This window comes from Herpailurus yagouaroundi, unplaced genomic scaffold (assembly GCF_014898765.1).
Source record: "Herpailurus yagouaroundi ecotype Mexico unplaced genomic scaffold, PumYag 185, whole genome shotgun sequence".
Classification (NCBI taxonomy): domain Eukaryota; kingdom Metazoa; phylum Chordata; class Mammalia; order Carnivora; family Felidae; genus Herpailurus; species Herpailurus yagouaroundi.
The window spans coordinates 19,578,901-19,593,638 of NW_024412416.1; positions in this window are offsets into that span (position 1 = coordinate 19,578,901).

Sequence of the window (14,738 nt, forward strand, 5' to 3'; positions counted from 1 at the left end):
ACTGCCCACGCCCTGCCCTCCAGCCAGGCGGACCTGACCGTCTACCTTCCCCGCGTCTTCCCGATTCACACTGCACCTTTGTTCCCGCCGTTATGTGGGCAGGAACGAGCACATATAGAATAAACAGTGCAGGAGCCGTTTGAGACGTGCAAGCTTAGAGAGTGAACCGTGAATTCACTTACCTTGTTCCCTGCCCCTAGTTTCTAAGCTTAAAAAAAAAAAAAAAACCACCCGTATTTAATGCCCAAGCTCCTAACACTGCTAGTCTTTAATGGATTTGAAGAAATGGTAGGTGATGTTAATACTCTGGATGGTAAACACTACTTTTATTTACATTCTTTGTGGGCAGATAGTCGACTAGTACCCCCAATCTACCTGAATCTTTGTCAATATTTCTACATAGTTCATCCATAAAAGTGCCGTGTATTTCTAGACACAGGTTTTGAATAACAGCCTCTCTAGGATGGATTTTAAATTTTATACATTTCCTCTTTTTAAAAAGAAACTTAGTAAGGCTACAAAAGCCAAGGAAGTGTCCATACAACTAATGTTTGCATAGAGTAAATATTAGTCTTGTTACTTAGTCGCCAATATATTGGGGTTTTCTAATGAAACTCCTGGAGAGCAAAGTGTTTCCCTGGGGCCTGACAGGTCCCCTTCATGTCATCAAATGAATTAGAGACAGAAAGTAAGCATGCTTGGGGTAATCCTTTGGATCTTTCTTCATTGTTAATATGACCAAATGTTTGAAATATTACACAATTTGAAGTGGCAAGTTGTGGGAGATACAGACACAGTCTCTGCAATTGAATGGTGGTCACTGTTGTTTATTCTTCAGATATTACCACTTTCTTTGGCACTTGTGATTTATGTCAAAAATAGTTCATTACCCACCTTCCCCACAGACTCCCTCCCGAAGAGGTGATCCACATCTAAAAATAAAATGCTCATTATACAGTGAACACAGGATTCCAGCAGTGGTCTTGGGCAAAATACAGAACATATAACCATGAATTACAGGCTTGAAAACCATCCAAAGGGGTTTCCAGTAAGACCATAAGCCACAAATGCCAAGTAGTCACCAGATGCCCCAAATTCAGCAACAGCCCCATAATTCACAATGATTTCCATAAAGCACGAATCTGGCAAGACACAGATGTTCAATCTGGTGACATACTTAATGAGTTCAGTATTTTCTAACCTGCCTAAAACCCTGTATATTTCCTCTTCTAGACTGAAATCCAATGAAAAGCATATAAACATGTGTTGGGACTTAACATTTTGTGGCTGGTAAACGTTTTGTCCTCCTCAATTTCTTGCTTCCTAGATCCATAGCCTCACCTGCCTCATCTGCAGACTCATGAAGTGTGTCTTTCATGATGTAGAGAGGATTCCCTATCTCCATAAAGCCTGAGTCTGACCATTTAGAACGACCAGTACAAAGAGAATGTGACATAGGTGAAGTCCTCCCAGGAAAAGCAGGGTGATGCCTGCCCAGAGGATGGTGGGAAGGGAGGAGAGCCAGGGGCTCCTGGAGCCTCTACACTGGTGAAAGGGCGGCTTCCCAAGTGCAGCCTGGGGATAGGGAGGGGAAGCTTCAACACAGCTGGAAGCAGCAGCTCGATCTTCAAGCTGAGATAGTTCTCCCTGGGAAGGATCTAAAGATGTCCCAACAAGGGCCCTGCAGAGGCCTGAATCAGGAGGGGATTTCATAGCTGAAGGCAAATGCCAGGATTTCAGTGACAGCCCAAAGGGCCAAATCCACTGTGGAGGCCTGCCTGTCTGGACACCAGCCCTACCAGCTCCTGCACAGCAAGGATCTTGGGAGGATGGTGTGCATCTGAGACCCCAGCCTACCAATGCACACACAGCACCCTCCTCAAAACCTGCTCCAGGCCAGGCAGCTCCTCACTCCCTATGTCTCCCTCCCCCTAATTTATTTTTAAAGGTGAGGAGAAGTCAGGTTGATCAGATTTCATAGGCATTGCACCTTAGTAAACGGAGGAAAGAACTATTTCTCGATTTCGCTGCACTAGGAGCCCTCCCTCTTAGATTGAGGGACTCGTTGACTATTTTTCCCATCTTAAACAAGGAGTGGTGTTTGGGACACCTGGGCGGCTCAGTGGGTTGAACATCCAACTCTTGATTTCAGCTCAGATCGTGATATCACGGTGCATGAGTTGGAGCCCCACACTGGGCTCTGCGCTGACAGTGCAGAGCCTGCTTGGGATTCTCTCTCTCCTTCTCTCTCTACCCCTCCCCAACTCATGCTGTGTGTGTGTGTGTCTCCTCTCAAAATAAATAAACTTAAAAAAAAAAAAAAAGGAGTGGAGTTAGCCACACTCAGAAAAACTTGCAAGGGAAGCCCCAAACTAGAGAGTTATTTAAGAATGAAAGTTCCTAATGGCACACACGCCACCTAAGATGGGGGTCTCCGGCTGGCTCGGGTGCAGAATTGGGATTCTGGTCATCCCTCTACACGAGGAAGTCCCACCAGGAACAAGCTGCACACCCCCCTCAGGGGTTCAGTTTCCTCATCTCCAAATGGGTCTTTCCACACGTCATGTTAAAGTCCCTTCTCCGTGATTCTAGACTGATATTTATTTTTTTTTTCAACGTTTATTTATTTTTGGGACAGAGAGAGACAGAGCATGAACGGGGGAGGGGCAGAGAGAGAGGGAGACACAGAATTGGAAACAGGCTCCAGGCTCTGAGCCACCGGCCCAGAACCCGACGCGGGGCTCGAACTCACGGACTGCGAGATCGTGACCTGGCTGAAGTCGGACGCTTAACCGACTGCGCCACCCAGGCGCCCCTAGACTGATATTTAGAAATGTGTTCAAAAATGCCATGCTAACTTCATTTCTGTCTTCATGCAGTGTGATTATCTATGTCACGTACCTAAAATTCATCTCTACCTACATTACTGAACATTTTCTCACAAATTGCAACCCTCTTCCCACCCACGTTACATTTATTTTTTCTGTTGCTAATACATTGAATGCCTGTAACAGGTATAACATTTCATATAATTTGCAGCAATTTCTTGGAAACCCTTGGTAAATACCTCAATTGTTTGTTGGCAGCAAGCCTTGAGCAACCGACAGAGTTCCCTGTAAGGGCTTCTTTAAAGACACAGCTCCTAGACTCCGGCCTCAGACAAGGGGCCCTGCAAAAAGTGGTAATCATTTTTTAAAACCTTTAGAAACACCTCTTTTGAGAAACAGCAAATTCAGAGGAGGCAGTTATAATAATTGGGCTTTTCAGAAGGTTCTGTTCGTTGCCTGCAAAGAAGAAAATCTATAATGACCATTTTACTAAGATTGCCACTTAACCTCTTTTAACCCAATAAAACTTTGCTTTATTATTAATGCTGCTATTAAACTGGCATTTAAGGTCCTCATTAGCTAATTACTTTTGCTCAATATTTCCTTCTATTTGCAGCATTTCCAGGCAGATGCAGGAAAGGGCAAGCTACTGTGGCTTATGTTCTGGCTTCCAGACATGAGTGGATCTGACACTGGTTGTGCTAGAATGATCTTCATGCTTCTTTGGTCTCTGCTTATCAGCTCTGTCCATTCTTTCTGTCAGATACTGAGTCATTATGGGTGTGCTTCTCACACAAGTGTGTGTGTTTGACAGACAGAAGAAACTCAGCACCACTCTGCATGCTGGGCGGATGGGATGTAATCTTACTAACTAGGAAACATTGGCTGACGCCAGCACAGGCGCTATTGAGAAACAGCCTGAATGTTCTCTGCAAGATAACCTCACTGCGGAGGCCGGGGACAGTTTGCTTCTAGGCTAAGACTTAATCCTTGTAGAGCAGAGAAGTTTGCTTTTCCCATCCTTTGCCAAGAAATGCCATTAATCTTTAGAGCAGTGCCAGAGTTTCCACAGCTGGAAAGTTTGCACAAAGACAAAGCTTCCATTCCACAGGAGGGGGGGAAGGAGTGCCCCCCCCCCATCAGAACACAAGCACTAGTCGGCAGCATGGCCACCTTCAGGGGTCCATATGGTGGTCAGACCTGGTCACCTCGTGGAAACGCTCCAGACATATATAAAGCTCAGACTCTCTCTGTTTTACTCACAGCCTAATGAAGCATAAAATTGCTTGGAGGAAAAAAATATGCAAGTTGCAGAAGAAGTTTTAAGCTACAAATTGAGGCAGCAGAAATTCATATCCACAAACACATAGAGTGCAAAGCAAGAATAAGAAAACATCAACAACAGGGGCACCTGGGTTAAGCATCTGACTTTGGCTCAGGTCATGATCTCGCAGTTAGTGAGTTTGAGCCCTGCGTTGAGCTCCGTGCTGATAGCTCAGAGCCTGCTTCAAATTCTGTCTCTCTCTGTGCCACCTCTGCTCGTGTTCTCTGTGTCTCTCTCAAAGAATGAATAAACATTAAAAAATTTTTAAGAAAACATCAATGACATAAAACCTGCTCAAACGACCCCATGTCATTAATCTTTCACATGCCTTGTTGTGTTATCACGCCCATGCTAGGGTCATAAATACATCATTACCCATCTAATGCATTATAAGGATAATTATCCAGAAGTGATTATTAAGGCCTCTACAGGAGTTCAAAATAAAAATAGTATGATGATGCACTCTGTTGGAGAGTCTGGAGAAAGAGGCTCTCCAACAGTCTGGGAGCAAAATCATGCAACCCACTGAGAAGGCAATTTGGTCAAAATTGCAAAATACAAGTGCACTGACTTTTAACACAACAATGCCACTTCTGAGAATTTGTTCCCCAGCTATACCAGTACAAAATGACACTTGTACATGGTTATTCTCTGCCACATTGTTCGTGACACTAAATGATTAGACCCGAGTGTCCATTTCATGAGGAATAGAGAAATAAACAATGGTGCATCCATCAGAGAAGGAAATAGTCTGCAGATGGAAAACAGAGCAAGGAAGCATTCACCCCCTACTGAGATGGAAAGAGTATGATGTGGTACAGAACAAAGAGCAGAGAGAATAAGAATTTTGCTAGTGTATTTGTAACAAAACACTAGAAGGATGCACAAGAAATAAGAGAAGAAAAGCCCCAGGTGTGGGGCTTGGCAGTTGAGGGAAAATGTGAGTGAGATTTCCCAGTAGAGACTTAAATATTTGTCTGATTTTTTGTTACATGATTGTATTATGTATCTAACCCTCCAAAAAATGATACAAATTTCCCACAAATTGAAGCCCAAAGATGATATTAACAGAGTATTGATCACTAAGACCACGAATTCTCCCGGACCATTTATTTGGTGCAACTGCTCCTGTTTGATGCAAGTGGAAACCGGGACCCAGAGAAATGAAACCAGTTGGCCACGTGGGTGCTGCCATCAACTAATTAGCCAATACCCCAACCCAGAATGCCTCAGATTCTAAGCAAGAATCCCCCAAATATTTTCTTTCAAGTTTTGGCTCTCACCCCTCAGCAAGCAACTAAAATGAAAATTTCAGAGATATAATCAAGCTTTTACTATCTAATTTCCCTAATACATCATTGTAAGTGTTCTACCAGCGTGGAGATGCCATTAAGAGTCCTCCCAAACCATCAAAATGCCTATGCTACTTTAAGAATTTATTTCTCTACTTGTTTTATCCTGGTTCCTCCTCGTACTTTATTTTTGGCCCTACCATAATCTCAGGACCTCATGCCATGTCTTTTATTTTTTTTTGTAACTTTAAACGTATAAACAATATCAATCTTTTAAAATTTTCTTAGGCTAACAGTATTAAACACACCAAAGCGAGCAGGGGCAGTGCCAGAACATTGTGACGATGGCGCCCTCTTGTGGTATATAACTATTCCTGTTAAATTGACATCTATAATCTTGGACTCAGAATAATTAGATTTTTTTTTAATTTTACGGTTAATAATACCTGTTTCTAGTGGCACATGGGTGGCACAGTCAGTTGAGCATCAGACTCTTGATTTTGGCTCAGGTCGTGATCTCACAGTCATGGGATCAAGCCCCGCATCAGGCTCTGTGTGTGGTGAATGTGGAGCTTCTTTGGGATTTTCTCTCTCCCTCTGCCCCTCTCCCCTGTTTGCGCACTCTCTCTCTCTCTCGCTCGCTCTCTCGCTCTCTCTCGCTTTGTCTCTCAAATAAAACAAGAAGAAGAAGAAGCAGAAGGAAGAGGAGGAGAAGGTGGAGAAGGAGGAGAAGGAGAAGAAGAAGGAGGAGGAGGAAGAGAAGGAGAAGGAGGAGGAGGAGGAGGAGAAGGAGAAGGAGGAGGAGGAGGAGGAGGAGGAGGAGGAGGAGAAGGAGACTCTGTTTCTAATCACTGCCTTACTAGAATTTTCCAAGGAGATAACCTGGTCTTGGATTTGTGGCTAACCAGTTTGTTAAAACTGTAAAATGAGAGGAGTTGAGCTTAAAAAGCTCCAGTTAGAATCTACCCCTTGCTTCTTGAAGCTGAATGAAAAATTCAGGAAGTGTGATAAGTGTCTGTAGTTTTAACAAGCGCTGGTGAGATTCTGATACCCAGATAGTTTTGAGAGCCATGGATCTCTGCTTTCATGTGGGAAATGGGTCATATCCCCCATCAGTGAAGACTACCAGCCAGTGTAAATGGATTGTGTGTGGTAGTAGATGCCCAGGGAGAATCTTTAGCTTCCTGCATGTCCTGGAGATCACAGCTACAGAATTCACACCAGAGAGGGTGTCTGCCAGCCCTTGAAGCAGCTGTTGGAAGTAAAAATGTTTTCTTTGCAATTCTCCTTAAGATGCCACCTTTAACACATTTGCACTCATATGAACAGTCAGTGACATGGTCATCTGTACATGGCGTTTGCCTTTGTTGTGTCCCCTAAGAAGGGCCCAGGTCCCCAGCTACACCTAAACTCAGGGGGCACTCTGAAAATGTGCCCTCCTGCTGGGCAAATGGAAAAGAAGACTCAAAGATAACACACTTTAATATCACAAACTAGAAGTGGTCCTTTTAAAAATCATTTTATTTTAATTTTTTTCATCATGACAAGTATTCTCTTTAATCCCCATCCAGTTCCCCCATCTCCCCACCCACCTCCCCTCTGGTAACCATCAATTTGTTCTCTATAATTGAGTCTGTTTCTTGGTTTTCCTCTTTCTCTCTCTCTCTCTCTCTCTCTCTCTCTCTCTCTCTTCCCCTATGCTTGGTTGTTTTGTTTCTTTTTTTAAAATTTCTTTAATGTTTATTTCTTTTGAGAGAGAGAGACAGAGTGCGAGGAGGAGTGGGTCAGAGAGAGAGAGAGAGAGAGAATCTCAAGCAGGCTCCATGCTGCCAGAACAGAGCCCAATGTGGGGCTTGAACCCACAACCTGTGAGATCATGACCTGAGCCAAAATCAAGAGTCAGACACTTAACCAACTGAGCCACCCAGGCGCCCCTGGTTGTTTTGTTTCTTAGATTCCACATATGAGTGAAATCATATGGTATTTGTCCTTTTCTGACTGACTGGTTTTGCCTAGCATAATACTCTCTAGTTCCATCCATGTCATTGCAAATGGACACTTGGCTGAATAATATTCCATTTTATACACATATAAAGTATTATATATATAATATTCCATTATATATATAATGTGTACAATATATATACACACATATATGTGTATATATATATATACATATATGTGTGTGTGTGTATATATACATATATGTGTGTGTATGTATACATATATATGTGTATATGTGTGTGTGTATATATATATGTAACTTCTTTATATTCATCTATCTTTATCCATCCATCAATGGACACTTGGGCTGTTTCCATAACTTGGCTACTGTAGGTAATGCTTCTATAAACATAAGGGTGCATATATTCCTTTGAGTTAGTGTTTTTGAAGTCTTTGGGTAAATACTCATAGTGTGATTGCTAGATCGTAGGTTAGTTCTATTTTTAATTTTTTGAGGACCCCCCCATACTGTTTTCCACAGTGGCTGCACCAGTTTGCATTCCCACAAACAGTGCAAGAGGGTGCCTATTTCTCACCAACACTTGTTGTTTCTTGTGTTTTTTATTTTAGGCATTTTGACAGGTGTGAGGTGATCTCTTTTGAGCTTTGATTTGCATTTCCCTGATGATGAGTGATGTGGAGCATCTTTTCATGTGTCTGTTGGCCATCTGTATGACTTCTTTGGAGGAATGTCTGTTCATGACTTCTGCCCATTTTTTAATTGGATTATTTGGTTTTGGGGAATTGACTTGTATCAGTTCTTTATATATTTTGGATACTACCCTTTTATCGGACATGTCATTTGCAAATATCTTCTCCCATTCTGCAGTTTGCTTTTTAGCTTTGTCATTTTTTTAGTTTTGTTAATTGTTTCCCTCACTGTGCAGAAGCTTTTTATTTTGATGTAGTCTCAATAGTTTATTTTTGCTTTTGTTTCCCTTGCCTCAGGAGACATATTTAGAAAAATGTTGCTACAGCCAATGTCAGAGAGGTTACTTCCTATGTTCTCTTCAAGGATTTTTATGGTTTCAGGTCTCATATTTAAGTCTTTAATCTATTTTGAGTTTATTTTCTGTCTGGTGAAAAAAAAAAATGGTACAGCTTCATTCTGTTCCATGTGCCTGTCCAGTTCTCCTAACACAATTTGCTGAAGGGACTGTCTTTTTCCCATTGTATATTCATTCCCTTTGTCAAAGATTAACTGACCATATGATCATGGGCTTATTTCTGGGTTTTCTGTTCTAGTCTATTATCTGTGTGTCTATTTTTATGCCAGTACCATACTGTTTTGTTAATATAATTTGAAATCTGAAATTGTGTTTTTCTTTTTCAAGATTGTTTTGGCTACTCAAGGTCTTTTGTGGTTCCATACAAATTTTAGGATTGTTCGTTCTAGTTCTGTGAAAAATGCTGCTGGTATTTTGGTAAGGATTGCATCAAATCTATAGATTACTTTGGGTAGTATAGATATTTTAACAATATTTGTTCTTCCAACCCACAAACATGGAATGTCTTTCCATTTCCTTGTGTCTCCTTGAGTTTCTTTTATCAGTGTTACAGTTTTCAGAGTACAGATCTTTCACCTCTTTGGTTGTTTATTCCTAGATGTTTTATTGTTTGGGTGCAATTCTAATTGGGATTGTTTTTTTAATATCACTTTCTGCCTGCTTCATTATTAGTGTATAGGAATTATGTATAGTGTATAGTAATACAACAGATTTCTGCACATTGATTTTGTATCCTGTGACTTCAGTGAATTCATTTATCAGTTCTAGTAGTTTTGGTGGACTCTTCAGGGCTTTCTGTGTATAGAGTATCATGTCATCTGCAAATAGCAAGAATTTGACTTCTTCCCTACCAATTTGGATGCCTCTTCTTTATTTTTCTTATCTGATTGCTGCAGCTAGGACTTCCAGTACTATGTTGAATAAAAGTGGTGAGAGTGGACGTCCTTGTCTTATTCCTGACTGTAAGGGAAAGGCTCTGAGGTTTTCACCTTTGAGTATGATGTTAGCTGTGGGTTTGTCATAGATGGCCTTTATTATGTTGAGTCATGTTTTCTCTAACCCTGTTGAGGATTTTTATTATGAATGGATGTACTTTGTCAAATGCCTTTTCTGCATGTATGGAGATGATCATACAGTTTTTATCCTTTCTCTCACTGATGTGATACATCATGTTGATTGTTTTGCAAATATTAAACCATCTTGCATTTCAGGAATAAATCCCACTTGATGGTGGTGTATGATTTTTTAAAATATATTGTTGGATTTGGTTTGCTAATATTTTGTTGAGGATTTTTGCATCTATATTCATGAGATATTGGCTTGTAATTCTCTTTTTGTATGTCTCCTTATCTGTTTTTGGTATCAGGGTGATACTGGCCTCACAGAATGAATTTGGAAGTTTTCCTTCCTTTTTTATTTTTTTTGGAATAGCTTGAGAAGAATGGGTATTAACTCTTCTTTAAATGTTTGGTAGAATTCATCTGTGAAGTTGTCTGGTCCTGGACTTTTGCTTTTTGGGAGATTTTTGATTACTGATTTCAATATCATTGCTGGTGATTGGTCTGCTCAAATTTTCTATTTCTTTCTGCTTTAGTTTTGGTAGGTTATATGTCTCTAGGAATTTATTCATATCTTCTAAGCTGTCCAATTTGTTGGTATATAGGTTTTCATAATGTTCTCTTACAATTGTTTGTAATTCTGTGCTGTTGTTTTTTATTTCTTCTCTTCCATTAGTAATGTTGTTTATTTGAGTCCTCTGTCATTTTTTTTAATGAGTCTTGTTAGAGGTTTATTGATTTTGTTGATTTTTCAAAGAACCAGCTCCTGGTTTCTTGATTCATTCTGTTGTGGGGTTTTTGTTATTGTTGTTTTGTTTCGTTTTAGTTTCTCTATAATTTGTTTCTGCTCTCGTTTTGTTATTTCTTTCCTTTTGCTGTGTTTGGGTTTTATTTGCTCTTTGTCTATCTCCTTTAGGTGTTAGGTTAGGTTGTTTATTTGAGATTTTTCTTGCTTCTTGAGGTAAGTCTGTGTTGCTATAAGCTTCTTTCTTAGAACCACATTTGCTGCATCTCAACGAGTTGGGGGGGGGGGCACTGTATTTCCATTTTCATTTGTTTCCATGTAATTTTTTATTTCTTCTTTGATTTCTTGGTTGGCCCATTCATTGTTTAATAGCATGTTATTCAACTTCAGTGTATTTGTGGTCTTTCCAGGTTTTTTCTTATCATTGATTTCTAGTTTCATAATGTTGTGGACTGAAAAGATACAGGGTATGACTTCAGTGTTTTTGAATTTGTTAAGAGTTGGGTTGTGGCCTAATATGTGATCTGTTCTGGAAAATGTTCCATGTGCCCTTGAAAAGAATGTGTATTCTGCTGTTTTAGGATGGAATATTCTGAATATGTCTGTTAAATCCATTTGGTCCAGTGTGTCATTCAAAGTCACTGTTTCATTTTTTTTCATATGAATGACCTTTCCATCAATGTAAGTGGGGTGTTAAAGTCCCTATTATTATTGTATTGCTATCAGTTATTTCTGTTATGTTTGTTATTAGCTGTTCTATGTATTTTGGTGTTTCATGTTGAGTGCATAAATATTTACAATTGCTAAAAGATTTCTCCCTTTATTATTATATAGTGTCCTTCTTTGTCTCTTGCTACAGTCTTTGTTTTAAAGTCTATTTTATCCAATTAAGTATTGCTACCCTAGCTTTCTTTTGGCATCCATTTGTATAATAAATGTTTCTCCTTCCCCTCACTTTCATTTATGTTTTAAGTTTATTTATTTATTTTGAGAGAGAGTGTGTGTGTGGGGTGGGGGAGGAGGCAGAGAGAGAGGGAAAGAGAGAGAATCCCAAGCAAGCTCCAAGCTGTTAGCTCAGAGCCCGATGTGGGCTTGAACTCAGGAACCATGAGATCATGACCTGAGCCAAAGTCAGACACTTAACCATCTGAGCCCCCCAAGCACTCCTCCACGCAGTCGCTTTCAATATGCAGGTGTCTTTTGGTCGGAGATGAGTCTCTTATAGGCTAGAAGTGGTCTTAAGTTTCATCTGGCCCTGCTGCAAGACAGAATAATTTAAGCATTTCAATGAAGTAGAAAATAATGGAGAAATTCTACTAAACTAGTATAATTTGTTTTCTTTTCTACATTTTCTGGGTTTCCCGACATTTTCCGATAAATATTTTATTTGATTACATGAGAAAAATATCTCTGCCATTGCTAAATCCATTTTAGTTCTAAATATTTCATAGTAATAGAGCCAAGTGCTTTGGTTACAAGAGGGTGGATATCAGAAGCAAGGGTGAGAAGCTGTGTAACTTAGGCTCAGACAGGAGCTTCCCATGACACTTGCCTGGAACATGTACCAGGCCCAAACCACCACTGTTTTACTCCTTTGTGAAATTTTGTGATATCAAGAGAGCAAAGCTTACAGAAACTCAAAGATCCCACAGAGAGCTCTGATCCTGCACCAGAACAACCTGTGCTATCAGAGTCCAGTCAGGGGACAGAAATCTTGCCAGTTATTTGAACAAAACAAATTTTTTATGTCTTTTTAAGTAGGTTCCATGCCCAGTGTGGGGATCAAACTCACAACCCTGAAATCAAGAGTCACATGCTCTACCAACTGAACCAGCCAGATGCCCCTGAACAAAAATAAATTTTAAAAAGTTTTATTGAGGTCTGATTGGTATATAATAAACTGCACTGGTTCTAAATGTACAATGTGATAAGTTTTGATATATGTACTAAATATATCAATCACTGCTATGGTCTGAATGATTATGTCCCTGCCACCACCAAATTCGTATGTTGAAATCCTAATCTCCAAGATGATGGTATTAGGAGGTGGGGCCTTTGGGAGGTGATTAGGTCCTGAGAGTGGAGCCCTCTTGGATGGAATCAGTACCTTTATAATAGGGGCACCACAAATCTCCCTGGCATCCAAATGAGGACATGTGAGCACATACTGAGAGGGCTAAGATGTGGAATGGACCCTCATCCAGCCATTCTAGCACCTTGATCTCAGAATTATGACAGACAAACTTCTGTTCTTTCTAAGCCACACATTCTGTGATATTTTGTTATAACAGCCTAAATGGACTGAGACAACCACAATCAAGATACAGACCTATCACCCTCAAAAGTTACTCCTTCCCTGTCTCCAGCTTCCATCTCAGGCAACCACTGATCTACCCTCAGGCTAGTGTGCATTTTCTAGAGTTTTGTACAAATGGAATCATACAGTATGTACTTTTTCATCTGGCTCTTTTCACACACATTAGTTATTTTAAAATCTATCCACGGTGTGCATATCAATAGTTCATTCCATTTTATTGCTGAGTAGCATTCTATTTCATGGACATACTGCAATTTATCCATCCAACTGTCGGTGGACATTTTCATTGATTGTGATTTGGACTATTACATGTAAAGCAGTTATGAACATTCACATGCAAATGTTTGCATATGCTCTCATTTTCCTTGGGCAAATACATATGAGTGGAATGGCTGGATCATATCATAGGTGTGATTTAACTTTTTAAGGAAGCTCCAAACCATTTTCCATTTTATATTCCTACCAGCATTGTGTGAGAATTTCAATTCTTCCATATTTGTGCCAATACTTGGAATAGTGAGTCATTTTCACCTTTCTACTAAGTGTGTAGTAGAATGTCATGGCAGTTTTAATTTATATTTTCTTCATGACTAATGATGGTGAGCATATTTTCATATGCTTTTTGGCCATCCATATGTCTTCTGGGTGAACTGTTTATATAGTCTGTGCCTATTAAAATGTTTGTTTTCTTTTCTTCCTTTCTGCTTTCTTTCTTTCTTTCTTTCTTTCTTTCTTTCTTTCTTTCCCTTGTCATCCTCCTCCTCCTCCACCACCTCCTTCCCTCCTCCCCTTCTTCTTCTCCTTCCTCCTCCTCCTCTTCCTCCTCCCTTCTTCTTCTTCTTCTTCTTCTTCTTCTTCTTCTTCTTCTTCTTCCACCTCCCTGGTTAAGTTTATTCCTAGGTATCTTATTTGTGTTGATGCAGTTGCAAATGGGATCATTAATTTCTCTTTTTGCAACTTCATTATTAGTGTTAAAAATGTAACTGATTTGTACATATTGATTTTGAAGCCCTTGACTTTACTGAATTCATTTATCAGTTCTAGTAGTGTTTGGGTGGAGTCTAGGGTTTTCTATATGTAGTATCATGTCATCTGCAAATAGCGAGAATTTGACTTCTTCCTTACCAGTTTGGATGCTTTTTCTTTCTTTTTCTTGCCTGATTGATGCAGTGAGGACTTCCAGTACTATGTTGAATAAAAGTGGTAAGAGTGGACATCCTTGTCTTGTTCCTGATTTTAGAGGAAAAGCTCTCAGTTTTTCCCCATTAAGCATGATGTTAGCTGTGGGTTTTTCATATATGGCCTTTATTATGTTGAGGTATGTTCCCTCTAAACCTATTTTGGTGAGAGTTTTTATCATGAATGAATGTTGTACTTTGTCAAATGCTTTTTCTGCATTCATTGAGGTGATCATATGGTTTTTATCCCTTCTCTTATTAATGCGATGCATCATGTTGATTGATGTGTGAATACGGAACAACTTGTAGGAGGGCTGACAACACCGACTCCATCTTTAGCCCTCCATCTTGTTCATTCCCACACAACGACCGCTCTTGGGGTTATGTCCTCCAGGCCCCTTATAGGTTAATGTGTACCCTGACCAGAATGCAGGAAGGCTTGTTCTGATCTTCCCTAAAGTGGCACACGGAAGGCACCACTTTGGATAACTACCCTTTGACCTCCCCACCATGATCCCCTCACTATAAAAACAGTGCGTAAAGGTCCAGATGGGGGTGAAAAATACCTGTTTAGTGTCTGGATCATCATCCACCTGATCACCCCCTGTCAGTAAGTTACCTGACTAAAATTCTGTGTAAACAGTAAGGAATGATTTGATTCATTTTTCAGTCTTAAAGTGCCTGTCCAGTCTGGAAGATCCTTTACTGTCCCTCCTCTGCCCCCTAATAATTGGCAAGCCTGCAGGAGACCAGAAATGAAACAAGCCTGGGTAAAGAGACTGGGTGGGAGGGAAAGCCCTGTGTCCAATGAGGAGATTCCAGGTTGGCCAACCACCTCCATGTAGGGAGACTCGGCCAGGTTTTTTGAGCATCTTGGACCAGTGTGTGAGTATGGGAATGTCTCAAAAACTCCCAAGGGATTGTTAGATACCCTATCCAACAAGATGGGGAAAGGAAACAGAAGGGAAAGTGGACAAGCTATTGC